General features: G+C 28.3%; 1 long non-coding RNA gene across 1 annotated transcript; it reads right to left on the bottom strand.

Annotated features, from left to right (window-relative positions):
• Positions 1-5,558: 5,558 nt before the first annotated feature.
• Positions 5,559-7,983, bottom strand: LOC138756555 (uncharacterized). Its single transcript, XR_011353154.1, has 2 exons — positions 7,444-7,983; positions 5,559-6,668 (listed from the first exon to the last, which is right to left on the bottom strand). It is a non-coding gene; the product is annotated as an uncharacterized lncRNA (long non-coding RNA).
• Between the last annotated feature and the right edge of the window lie 6,122 nt (positions 7,984-14,105).

The raw sequence follows: 14,105 nt of genomic DNA, 5'->3' as shown, positions 1-14,105 counted from the left end.
TTATCTTTTCCTAAAATGCATTTATTTCCATGTGTGGACATTCATTTTAGAATTTATTAATACTTTTGGAAATTGAAATTTCTCTGTCTACAATTTCTTTTCTGGTTTTAAACTATATTTTTAAACTTTGTTCAGTTTTACAAAAAGCATTAATAGTTAAACAAGAAAATTCATAGATGTGAAACAAAGTTTAAACATTTCTCAAAAAAGCATGTATTTTAATGTTTGTAGTTTCATTTTAACGTTCATGTTATTGTTTTTAATATTGAAATGTAGAAGTGAATTTATGGATCTACATTTTATTTTCTTGTAGAAAAGTACTTAAAACCTCTGACAAACTTTTTACATGTGCTGTTAAACTGTAAACAATGTACTTCATAGCTGAGAAAACTATGTTTAATCTTTAGTTAAAAAACATTTATTTCAATGTTTGTAGCTTCATATTAACATTTATTTCCATGTTTTCAGATTGAAATTTAAATGCGAATTTATTTATCTACATTTTGCTTTCTGCGTGTAAAGTACATTTTCCAACTTCTTTAAACTTTTTACGGTCTTAAAATTTAAACAGGAAAATTCATAGATGTGAAACTATGTTTAAACATTTCTCAAAAATGCATTTATTTTTATGTTTCTAATTTCATTTTACCATTTATATTGTTCTTTTCAAAATTGACATCTGGATGTGAATTTCCAGTCTACATTTTAGTTGGTAATAGGAAAGTACTTTACAACATCTGAAAAACGTTTTGCATGTACTGTTTACATATTAACAAGGAAGTTCATAGATGAGAAAACTATGTTTTTTCTTTTCCTAAAATGCATTTATTTTAATGTGTGAACATTCGTTTTAGCAGTTGTTCTACTTTTTCAAATTCAGATTTAAATGCGTATTTCTTTATGTACATTTTCTTTTTTGGTTGTAAACTATATTTTTAAACTTTGTTAAAAGTTTTACAAAATCTATTAAGCATGAAAATTCATAGATGTGAAACTGTGTTTAAACATTTCTCAAAAAAGCATGTATTTTAATGTTTGTGGTTTCATTTTAACATTTATGTTATTGTTTTTAACATTGAAATGTAGAAGTGAATTTATGGATCTACATTTTCTTTTCTTTTAGAAAAGTACTTTTAAAACCTCTGACAAACTTTTTACGTGCTGTTAAATTGTATACTATGAAAAGAGAAAACTATGTTTAATCTTTAGATAAAAAACATTCATTTCAATGTTTGTAGCTTCATATTAGCATATATTTCCATGTTTTACATTATCGAACTTCTTTAAACTTTTTACGCAATATTTAAACAGGAAAACTCATAGATGTGAAACTATGTTTAAACATTTCTCAAAAATGCATTTATTTTTATGTTTCTAATTTCATTTTACCATTTGTATTGTTCTTTTCAAAATTGAAATCTGGATGTGAATTTCCAGTCAACATTTCAGTTGCTTGTAGAAAAGTACATTACAACATCTGAAAAACGTTTTGCATGTACTGTTTACATATTAACAAGGAAGTTCATAGATGAGAAAACTATGTTTAATCTTTTCCTAAAATGCATTTATTTCAATGTGTGAACATTCGTTTTAGCAGTTATTCTACTTTTTCAAATTCCAATTAAAACGCGTATTTCATTATGTACATTTTCTTTTCTGGTTGTAAACTATATTTTAAAACTTTGTTAAAAGTTTTACAAAATCTATTAAACATGAAAATTCATAGATGTGAAACAGTTTAAACATTTCTCAAAAAAGCATGTAGTTTAATGTTTGTGGTTTCATTTTAACATTTATGTTATTGTTTTCAACATTGAAATGTAGAAGTGAATTTTATTTTATTTTATTTTCTTGTAGAAACGTATTTTTAAAACCTCTGACAAACTTTTTACAAATGCTGTTAAACTGTATACAATGTACTTCATAGCTGAGAAAACTATGTTTAATCTTTAGTTAAAAAACATTTATTTCAATGTTTGCAGCTTCATATTAACATTTATTTCCATGTTTTCAGATTGAAATTTAAATGCGAATTTATTTATCTACATTTTGCTTTCTGCGTGTAAAGTACATTTTCCAACTTCTTTAAACTTTTTACATGGTCTTAAAATTTAAACAGGAAAATTCATAGATGTGAAACCATGTTTAAACATTTCTCAAAAACGCATTTATTTTGATGTTTGTAATTTCATTTTACCATTTATATTGTTCTTTTCAAAATTGTAATCTGGATGTGAATTTCCAGTCAACCTTTCAGTTACTTGTAGTAAAGCACTTTAGAACATCTGAAAAACGTTTTGCATGTACTGTTTACATATTAACAAGGAAGTTCATAGATGAGAAAACTATGTTTTATCTTTTCCTAAAATGCATTTATTTCAATGTGTAAACATTCGTTTTAGCAGGTATTCTACTTTTTCAAATTCAGATTTAAATGCGTATTTCTTTATGTACATTTTCTTTTCTGGTTGTAAACTATATTTTTAAACTTTGTTAAAAGTTTTACAAAATCTATTAAGCATGAAAATTCATAGATGTGAAACTGTTAAAAATTTCTCAAAAAAGCACTACTTTATATTATTCTTTTGCTTTCTTGTAGAAAAGTCCTTTCTTACATGTGCTGTTTCATAGATGTGAAACCATGTTTAAACATTTCTCAAAAAAGCATTTATTTTGATGTTTCTAATTTCATTTTACCATTTGTATTGTTCTTTTGAAAATTGACATCTGGATGTGAATTTCCAGTCTACATTTTAGTTGGTAATAGGAAAGTAATTTACAACCTCAGAAAAACGTTTTTCATATACTGTTTATATATTAACAAGGAAGTTCATAGATGAGAAAACTATGTTTTATCTTTTCCTAAAATGCATTTATTTCCATGTGTGGACATTCATTTTAGAATTTATTAATACTTTTGGAAATTGAAATTTCTCTGTCTACAATTTCTTTTCTGGTTTTAAACTATATTTTTAAACTTTGTTCAGTTTTACAAAAAGCATTAATAGTTAAACAAGAAAATTCATAGATGTGAAACAAAGTTTAAACATTTCTCAAAAAAGCATGTATTTTAATGTTTGTAGTTTCATTTTAACGTTCATGTTATTGTTTTTAATATTGAAATGTAGAAGTGAATTTATGGATCTACATTTTATTTTCTTGTAGAAAAGTACTTAAAACCTCTGACAAACTTTTTACATGTGCTGTTAAACTGTAAACAATGTACTTCATAGCTGAGAAAACTATGTTTAATCTTTAGTTAAAAAACATTTATTTCAATGTTTGTAGCTTCATATTAACATTTATTTCCATGTTTTCAGATTGAAATTTAAATGCGAATTTATTTATCTACATTTTGCTTTCTGCGTGTAAAGTACATTTTCCAACTTCTTTAAACTTTTTACGGTCTTAAAATTTAAACAGGAAAATTCATAGATGTGAAACTATGTTTAAACATTTCTCAAAAATGCATTTATTTTTATGTTTCTAATTTCATTTTACCATTTATATTGTTCTTTTCAAAATTGACATCTGGATGTGAATTTCCAGTCTACATTTTAGTTGGTAATAGGAAAGTACTTTACAACATCTGAAAAACGTTTTGCATGTACTGTTTACATATTAACAAGGAAGTTCATAGATGAGAAAACTATGTTTTTTCTTTTCCTAAAATGCATTTATTTTAATGTGTGAACATTCGTTTTAGCAGTTGTTCTACTTTTTCAAATTCAGATTTAAATGCGTATTTCTTTATGTACATTTTCTTTTTTGGTTGTAAACTATATTTTTAAACTTTGTTAAAAGTTTTACAAAATCTATTAAGCATGAAAATTCATAGATGTGAAACTGTGTTTAAACATTTCTCAAAAAAGCATGTATTTTAATGTTTGTGGTTTCATTTTAACATTTATGTTATTGTTTTTAACATTGAAATGTAGAAGTGAATTTATGGATCTACATTTTCTTTTCTTTTAGAAAAGTACTTTTAAAACCTCTGACAAACTTTTTACGTGCTGTTAAATTGTATACTATGAAAAGAGAAAACTATGTTTAATCTTTAGATAAAAAACATTCATTTCAATGTTTGTAGCTTCATATTAGCATATATTTCCATGTTTTACATTATCGAACTTCTTTAAACTTTTTACGCAATATTTAAACAGGAAAACTCATAGATGTGAAACTATGTTTAAACATTTCTCAAAAATGCATTTATTTTTATGTTTCTAATTTCATTTTACCATTTGTATTGTTCTTTTCAAAATTGAAATCTGGATGTGAATTTCCAGTCAACATTTCAGTTGCTTGTAGAAAAGTACATTACAACATCTGAAAAACGTTTTGCATGTACTGTTTACATATTAACAAGGAAGTTCATAGATGAGAAAACTATGTTTAATCTTTTCCTAAAATGCATTTATTTCAATGTGTGAACATTCGTTTTAGCAGTTATTCTACTTTTTCAAATTCCAATTAAAACGCGTATTTCATTATGTACATTTTCTTTTCTGGTTGTAAACTATATTTTAAAACTTTGTTAAAAGTTTTACAAAATCTATTAAACATGAAAATTCATAGATGTAAAACAGTTTAAACATTTCTCAAAAAAGCATGTAGTTTAATGTTTGTGGTTTCATTTTAACATTTATGTTATTGTTTTCAACATTGAAATGTAGAAGTGAATTTTATTTTATTTTATTTTCTTGTAGAAACGTATTTTTAAAACCTCTGACAAACTTTTTACAAATGCTGTTAAACTGTATACAATGTACTTCATAGCTGAGAAAACTATGTTTAATCTTTAGTTAAAAAACATTTATTTCAATGTTTGTAGCTTCATATTAACATTTATTTCCATGTTTTCAGATTGAAATTTAAATGCGAATTTATTTATCTACATTTTGCTTTCTGCGTGTAAAGTACATTTTCCAACTTCTTTAAACTTTTTACATGGTCTTAAAATTTAAACAGGAAAATTCATAGATGTGAAACCATGTTTAAACATTTCTCAAAAACGCATTTATTTTGATGTTTGTAATTTCATTTTACCATTTATATTGTTCTTTTCAAAATTGTAATCTGGATGTGAATTTCCAGTCAACCTTTCAGTTACTTGTAGTAAAGCACTTTAGAACATCTGAAAAACGTTTTGCATGTACTGTTTACTGTTAACAAGGAAGTTCATAGATGAGAAAACTATGTTTTATCTTTTCCTAAAATGCATTTATTTCAATGTGTAAACATTCGTTTTAGCAGTTATTCTACTTTTTCAAATTCAGATTTAAATGCGTATTTCTTTATGTACATTTTCTTTTCTGGTTGTAAACTATATTTTTAAACTTTGTTAAAAGTTTTACAAATTCTATTAAACATGAAAATTCATAGATGTGAAACTATGTTTAAACATTTCTCAAAAATGCATTTATTTTTATGTTTGTAATTTCATTTCACTGTTTATATTATTCTTTTGCTTTCTTGTAGAAAAGTACTTTCGTATATGTGCTGTTTCATAGATGTGAAACCATTGTCAGAAGTACAAATTCTCACACATGAGTCTCTTTAAAATTGATGAAACGACAAGCTTTATTTACAAGTCTGCGGAGTTGGACTCAACTGGCTTCACGCCAAGTCAAGCCCCGATACATGCAGTGCATTGTTTTATACCTTTTTTTGTTTGGGCTTCGTCTTCTTTTTCAAAATCATCCTAAGTACACTTGCATTTGTAATTATCATGTTTGTCACGTATACTATGAATTCTACACACACTAAATTCTGTTTCTCACTCTTTTTATCTATCTTTGGCTCCTACATGACTTTCATGGTAAGCTCCCTGTTTATTTTGGCTTCCCCTTTTATGATTAATCATCACATTTTAACTTAAGTCCTTTTTAACCTTAATTCTCTATCTATAACAATCCACCCCTTTCTTTCTTTAAAATGTGTGTATTATTTGTGCATGGGGACCTTAACTCAGGGAAGAGAACCATCTTCTGATAAATCAATTTCGTGCTGAAGTAAAATTCTAACTGGGTCTCCCAGGCCCCCTGGTTGCATGGTCTGCATCGAAATCACTAGGCTGCGCAGACAGGGAATAAGATAGGGCAAAACAAGCAGGAGGAACAAAACACCCCCGATGACCCACATTACTTCCCTCTTTCTCCATACAAGGGGTATATGGATTGTTGGGTGGTATTTTCTGACCAGCATTTCTTAAGAATGGGAAATGAAATGAAATTACCCTCCTTTCTTTCCCAAGTGCGGTCCTGAAAAAGGACTACTGTGTCTCTGCACTTCTTACACTTCAGACCTGACAAAGACATAGGCAAACCAAGACAAATCAAAGCACATAACAATAACATTGTCAATCAAGTCTTTCTGCGAAATCGCAAAGTAAGAAGTTTGTCTCCAAGAACACGTCCAATCTGAGTCCGTATCAGGGTCCTGAGGCGCCTCTACAGGTCCCTTACATCTGGATGCGTGCGTCCACCCCTTCTCTCTTGTTCGTACTGCAGCCTCTGTAGTCAAGAGAACTTGGAATGGACCTTCCCACTGTGGCTGGAGTTTTTCAGTTTTCCAGGTCTTGATGAGAATCCAGTCTCCCGGTTCCACCTTGTGTAAAGAAAAGTCTAGAGGCGGTGTTTGTGCCAATAGTCCCCTCTTTCGTAAATCTGTAAGAGAGCGTGACAGTGCCTGTAAATAGCTCCTAACAAAAATATCCCCTTCCCCCAAGGTGGGACACCCCTCAACTGTACTCCAGAAGGGAAGCCCAAACATCATCTCATAAGGGGACAACCCCACATCCCTGCGTGGGGCAGTACGAATTCTCAATAAGGCCAGGGGCAGACACTTTATCCAAGGCATTTTAGTCTCCACCATTAATTATGTCAATTGCGTCTTTAGGGTTCCATTCATACGTTCAACCCTCCCTGAGCTTTGTGGATGCCAAGGGGTATGCAATTTCCAAGAGACCTGCAATGCATCACAAATCAATTGCTGGACTTTGGAGCAAAAATGTGGACCCCTGTCTGAGTCTATAGAATCCATTATACCATATCTGGGGATCGCCTGCTCTAGGAGGAGGCGAGCTACTGTAGAGGCTGTAGCATTTACTGTTGGGAAGGCTTCAACCCATCGGGTAAAGTGATCTATCACCACCAACAGATACTTCCATCTTTGGACTTGAGGTAACTCTGTGAAGTCAATCTGGATTCTTTGGAAGGGGCGTATGGCCAACGGTTGACCTCCCATGGTACTCGTCCTCATTACCTTCTTATTAATTCTTGTGCAGATGTGGCACGACAGGGTCCCACGACAGGGTCCTCACGCCACAACAAAGGCTCTATACCTGATTTATCGTTTTATAGTTTTTTTTATCCCGTCATGACCGTTACCTGGGTGGTCTCATCCGTCAATCCCACACCACAATCGTAAGTCGTCACTTACCGGTGTCTTCCTGGGGATTGAACCGTCACCCCTCTCCTTTTCGTCTTGTCGTGTCACCTTGTCCGGATACCACTCGCTCAAGCCGCCCGAGGCGACGAGCAAGGGATTAGGAGCCGCTGAACTCAGCGGGGTGCACCACCTCCGATGTCCCTCTTTCTCGCCTCCTCCCACGGCTGGAGTGTAGATCCCGGACGAGTCCCCAATTGTCAGAAGTACAAATTCTCACACATGAGTCTCTTTAAAATTGATGACACGAAAAGCTTTATTTACAAGTCTGCAGAGTTGGACTCAACTGGCTTCTCGCCAAGTCAACCCCCGATACATACAGTGATTTTTTATACCTTTTTTTGTTTGTCCTTCCCCTTCTTTTTAACACTGTTTCAATTGGTTAGTTTTTGCAAAATCATCCTGTACACTTGCATTTGTAATTATCATGTTTGTCACGTACACTACGAATACTACACACACTAAATTCTGTTTCTCACTCTTTTAATCAATCTTTGGCTCCTACATGTCTCTCTCTGTGACCATGAAAATCTCTGTTTGTTATAACATTGCCTAGCTGAACTTTTATGGTAAGCTCACTGTCTATTCTGGCTTCCCCTTTTATGATTAATCATCATATTTTAACCTAAGCCCTTTTTAACCTAAATTCTCTATCTATAACACCATGTTTAAACATTTCTCAAAAAAAGCATTTATTTTAATGTTTGTAATTTCATTTTACCATTTATATTGTTCTTTTCAAAATTGACATCTGGATGTGAATTTCCAGTCTACATTTTAGTTGCTAATAGAAAAGTACTTTACAACCTCAGAAAAACGTTTTTCATATACTGTTATCAAGGAAGTTCATAGATGAGAAAACTGTGTGAACATTCGTTTTAGCAGTTATTCTACTTTTTCAAATTCCAATTAAAACGCGTATTTCATTATGTACATTTTCTTTTCTGGTTGTAAACTATATTTTAAAACTTTGTTAAAAGTTTTACAAAATCTATTAAACATGAAAATTCATAGATGTGAAACAGTTTAAACATTTCTCAAAAAAGCATGTAGTTTAATGTTTGTGGTTTCATTTTAACATTTATGTTATTGTTTTCAACATTGAAATGTAGAAGTGAATTTTATTTTATTTTATTTTCTTGTAGAAACGTATTTTTAAAACCTCTGACAAACTTTTTACAAATGCTGTTAAACTGTATACAATGTACTTCATAGCTGAGAAAACTATGTTTAATCTTTAGTTAAAAAACATTTATTTCAATGTTTGCAGCTTCATATTAACATTTATTTCCATGTTTTCAGATTGAAATTTAAATGCGAATTTATTTATCTACATTTTGCTTTCTGCGTGTAAAGTACATTTTCCAACTTCTTTAAACTTTTTACATGGTCTTAAAATTTAAACAGGAAAATTCATAGATGTGAAACCATGTTTAAACATTTCTCAAAAACGCATTTATTTTGATGTTTGTAATTTAATTTTACCATTTATATTGTTCTTTTCAAAATTGTAATCTGGATGTGAATTTCCAGTCAACCTTTCAGTTACTTGTAGTAAAGCACTTTAGAACATCTGAAAAACGTTTTGCATGTACTGTTTACTGTTAACAAGGAAGTTCATAGATGAGAAAACTATGTTTTATCTTTTCCTAAAATGCATTTATTTCAATGTGTAAACATTCGTTTTAGCAGTTATTCTACTTTTTCAAATTCAGATTTAAATGCGTATTTCTTTATGTACATTTTCTTTTCTGGTTGTAAACTATATTTTTAAACTTTGTTAAAAGTTTTACAAAATCTATTAAGCATGAAAATTCATAGATGTGAAACTAAGTTTAAACATTTCTCAAAAAAGCATGTATTTTAATGTTTGTAGTTTCATTTTAACGTTCATGTTATTGTTTTTAACATTGAAATGTAGAAGTGAATTTATGGATCTACATTTTATTTTCTTGTAGAAAAGTACTTTAAAACCTCTGACAAACTTTTTACATGTGCTGTTAAACTGTATAAAATGTACTTCATAGCTGAGAAAACTATGTTTAATCTTTAGTTATAAAACATTTATTTCATTGTTTGTCGCTTCATATTAGCATTTATTTCAATGTTTTCAGATTGAAATTTAAATGCGAATTTATTTACATTTTGATTTCTGCGTGTAAAGTCCATTTCCCAACTTCTTTAAACTTTTTACGTGGTCTTAATATTTAAACAGGAAAATTCATACATGTGAAACTCTTTAAACATTTCTCAAAAATGCATTTATTTTTATGTTTGTAAATTCATTTCACTATTTATATTATTCTTTTGCTTTCTTGTAGAAAAGTACTTTCTTACATGAGCTGTTTCATAGATGTGAAACCATGTTTAAACATTTCTCAAAAAAGCATTTATTTTTATATTTCTAATTTCATTTTACCATTTATATTGTTCTTTTCAAAATTGACATCTGGATGTGAATTTCCAGTCTACATTTTAGTTGGTAATAGGAAAGTACTTTAGAACATCTGAAAAACGTTTTGCATGTACAGTTTTTCTATTAACAAGGAAGATGAGAAAACTATGTTTTATCTTTTCCTAAAATGCACTTATATCAATGTGTGAACATTCATTTTAGCAGTTATTTTTACTTTTTCAAATTCCAATTTAAACACGTATTTCTTTATGTACATTTTGTTTTCTGGTTGGAAACTATATTTTTAAACTTTGTTAAAAGTTTTACAAAATCTATTAAACATGAGAATTCATAGATGTGAAACTAAGTTTAAACATTTTTCAAAAAAGCACTATTTATATTATTCTATTGCTTTCTTGTAGAAAAGTACTTTCTTACATGTGCTGTTTCATCGATGTGAAACCATGTTTAAACACTTCTCAAAAAAGCATTTATTTTTATATATCTAATTTCATTTTACCATTTATATTGTTCTTTTCAAAATTGACATCTGGATGTGAATTTCCAGTCTACATTTTAGTTGGTAACAGAAAAGTACTTTAGAACATGTGAATAATGTGTTGCATGTACTGTTTACATATTAAAAAGGAAGTTCATAGATGAGAAAACTATTTTATCTTTTCCTAAAATGCATTTATTTCAATGTGTGAACATTCGTTTTAGCAGGTATTCTACTTTTTCAAATTCAGATTTAAATGCGTATTTCTTTATGTACATTTTCTTTTCTGGTTGTAAACTATATTTTTAAACTTTGTTAAAAGTTTTACAAAATCTATTAAGCATGAAAATTCATAGATGTGAAACTGTTAAAAATTTCTCAAAAAAGCACTACTTTATATTATTCTTTTGCTTTCTTGTAGAAAAGTCCTTTCTTACATGTGCTGTTTCATAGATGTGAAACCATGTTTAAACATTTCTCAAAAAAGCATTTATTTTGATGTTTGTAATTTCATTTTACCATTTATATTGTTCTTTTCAAAATTGTAATCTGGATGTGAATTTCCAGTCAACCTTTCAGTTACTTGTAGTAAAGCACTTTAGAACATCTGAAAAACGTTTTGCATGTACTGTTTACATATTAACAAGGAAGTTCATAGATGAGAAAACTATGTTTTATCTTTTCCTAAAATGCATTTATTTCAATGTGTAAACATTCGTTTTAGCAGGTATTCTACTTTTTCAAATTCAGATTTAAATGCGTATTTCTTTATGTACATTTTCTTTTCTGGTTGTAAACTATATTTTTAAACTTTGTTAAAAGTTTTACAAAATCTATTAAGCATGAAAATTCATAGATGTGAAACTGTTAAAAATTTCTCAAAAAAGCACTACTTTATATTATTCTTTTGCTTTCTTGTAGAAAAGTCCTTTCTTACATGTGCTGTTTCATAGATGTGAAACCATGTTTAAACATTTCTCAAAAAAGCATTTATTTTGATGTTTCTAATTTCATTTTACCATTTGTATTGTTCTTTTGAAAATTGACATCTGGATGTGAATTTCCAGTCTACATTTTAGTTGGTAATAGGAAAGTAATTTACAACCTCAGAAAAACGTTTTTCATATACTGTTTATATATTAACAAGGAAGTTCATAGATGAGAAAACTATGTTTTATCTTTTCCTAAAATGCATTTATTTCCATGTGTGGACATTCATTTTAGAATTTATTAATACTTTTGGAAATTGAAATTTCTCTGTCTACAATTTCTTTTCTGGTTTTAAACTATATTTTTAAACTTTGTTCAGTTTTACAAAAAGCATTAATAGTTAAACAAGAAAATTCATAGATGTGAAACAAAGTTTAAACATTTCTCAAAAAAGCATGTATTTTAATGTTTGTAGTTTCATTTTAACGTTCATGTTATTGTTTTTAATATTGAAATGTAGAAGTGAATTTATGGATCTACATTTTATTTTCTTGTAGAAAAGTACTTAAAACCTCTGACAAACTTTTTACATGTGCTGTTAAACTGTAAACAATGTACTTCATAGCTGAGAAAACTATGTTTAATCTTTAGTTAAAAAACATTTATTTCAATGTTTGTAGCTTCATATTAACATTTATTTCCATGTTTTCAGATTGAAATTTAAATGCGAATTTATTTATCTACATTTTGCTTTCTGCGTGTAAAGTACATTTTCCAACTTCTTTAAACTTTTTACGGTCTTAAAATTTAAACAGGAAAATTCATAGATGTGAAACTATGTTTAAACATTTCTCAAAAATGCATTTATTTTTATGTTTCTAATTTCATTTTACCATTTATATTGTTCTTTTCAAAATTGACATCTGGATGTGAATTTCCAGTCTACATTTTAGTTGGTAATAGGAAAGTACTTTACAACATCTGAAAAACGTTTTGCATGTACTGTTTACATATTAACAAGGAAGTTCATAGATGAGAAAACTATGTTTTTTCTTTTCCTAAAATGCATTTATTTTAATGTGTGAACATTCGTTTTAGCAGTTGTTCTACTTTTTCAAATTCAGATTTAAATGCGTATTTCTTTATGTACATTTTCTTTTTTGGTTGTAAACTATATTTTTAAACTTTGTTAAAAGTTTTACAAAATCTATTAAGCATGAAAATTCATAGATGTGAAACTGTGTTTAAACATTTCTCAAAAAAGCATGTATTTTAATGTTTGTGGTTTCATTTTAACATTTATGTTATTGTTTTTAACATTGAAATGTAGAAGTGAATTTATGGATCTACATTTTCTTTTCTTTTAGAAAAGTACTTTTAAAACCTCTGACAAACTTTTTACGTGCTGTTAAATTGTATACTATGAAAAGAGAAAACTATGTTTAATCTTTAGATAAAAAACATTCATTTCAATGTTTGTAGCTTCATATTAGCATATATTTCCATGTTTTACATTATCGAACTTCTTTAAACTTTTTACGCAATATTTAAACAGGAAAACTCATAGATGAGAAACTATGTTTAAACATTTCTCAAAAATGCATTTATTTTGATGTTTGTAATTTCATTTTACCATTTATATTGTTCTTTTCAAAATTGAAATCTGGATGTGAATTTCCAGTCAACCTTTCAGTTACTTGTAGTAAAGCACTTTAGAACATCTGAAAAACCCTACTTTTTCAAATTCCAATTAAAACGCGTATTTCATTATGTACATTTTCTTTTCTGGTTGTAAACTATATTTTAAAACTTTGTTAAAAGTTTTACAAAATGTATTAAACATGAAAATTCATAGATGTAAAACAGTTTAAACATTTCTCAAAAAAGCATGTAGTTTAATGTTTGTGGTTTCATTTTAACATTTATGTTATTGTTTTCAACATTGAAATGTAGAAGTGAATTTTATTTTATTTTATTTTCTTGTAGAAACGTATTTTTAAAACCTCTGACAAACTTTTTACAAATGCTGTTAAACTGTATACAATGTACTTCATAGCTGAGAAAACTATGTTTAATCTTTAGTTAAAAAACATTTATTTCAATGTTTGTAGCTTCATATTAACATTTATTTCCATGTTTTCAGATTGAAATTTAAATGCGAATTTATTTATCTACATTTTGCTTTCTGCGTGTAAAGTACATTTTCCAACTTCTTTAAACTTTTTACATGGTCTTAAAATTTAAACAGGAAAATTCATAGGTGAAACCATGTTTAAACATTTCTCAAAAACGCATTTATTTTGATGTTTGTAATTTCATTTTACCATTTATATTGTTCTTTTCAAAATTGTAATCTGGATGTGAATTTCCAGTCAACCTTTCAGTTACTTGTAGTAAAGCACTTTAGAACATCTGAAAAACGTTTTGCATGTACTGTTTACTGTTAACAAGGAAGTTCATAGATGAGAAAACTATGTTTTATCTTTTCCTAAAATGCATTTATTTCAATGTGTAAACATTCGTTTTAGCAGTTATTCTACTTTTTCAAATTCAGATTTAAATGCGTATTTCTTTTTTACATTTTCTTTTCTGGTTGTAAACTATATTTTTAAACTTTGTTAAAAGTTTTACAAATTCTATTAAACATGAAAATTCATAGATGTGAAACTATGTTTAAACATTTCTCAAAAATGCATTTATTTTTATGTTTGTAATTTCATTTCACTATTTATATTATTCTTTTGCTTTCTTGTAGAAAAGTACTTTCGTATATGTGCTGTTTCATAGATGTGAAACCATTGTCAGAAGTACAAATTCTCACACATGAGTCTC

Source organism: Narcine bancroftii, chromosome 3 (assembly GCF_036971445.1).
Source record: "Narcine bancroftii isolate sNarBan1 chromosome 3, sNarBan1.hap1, whole genome shotgun sequence".
Taxonomy (NCBI): domain Eukaryota; kingdom Metazoa; phylum Chordata; class Chondrichthyes; order Torpediniformes; family Narcinidae; genus Narcine; species Narcine bancroftii.
Note: the sequence above shows the minus strand (reverse complement) of the source record. Positions and strands in the feature narration are given on the sequence as shown.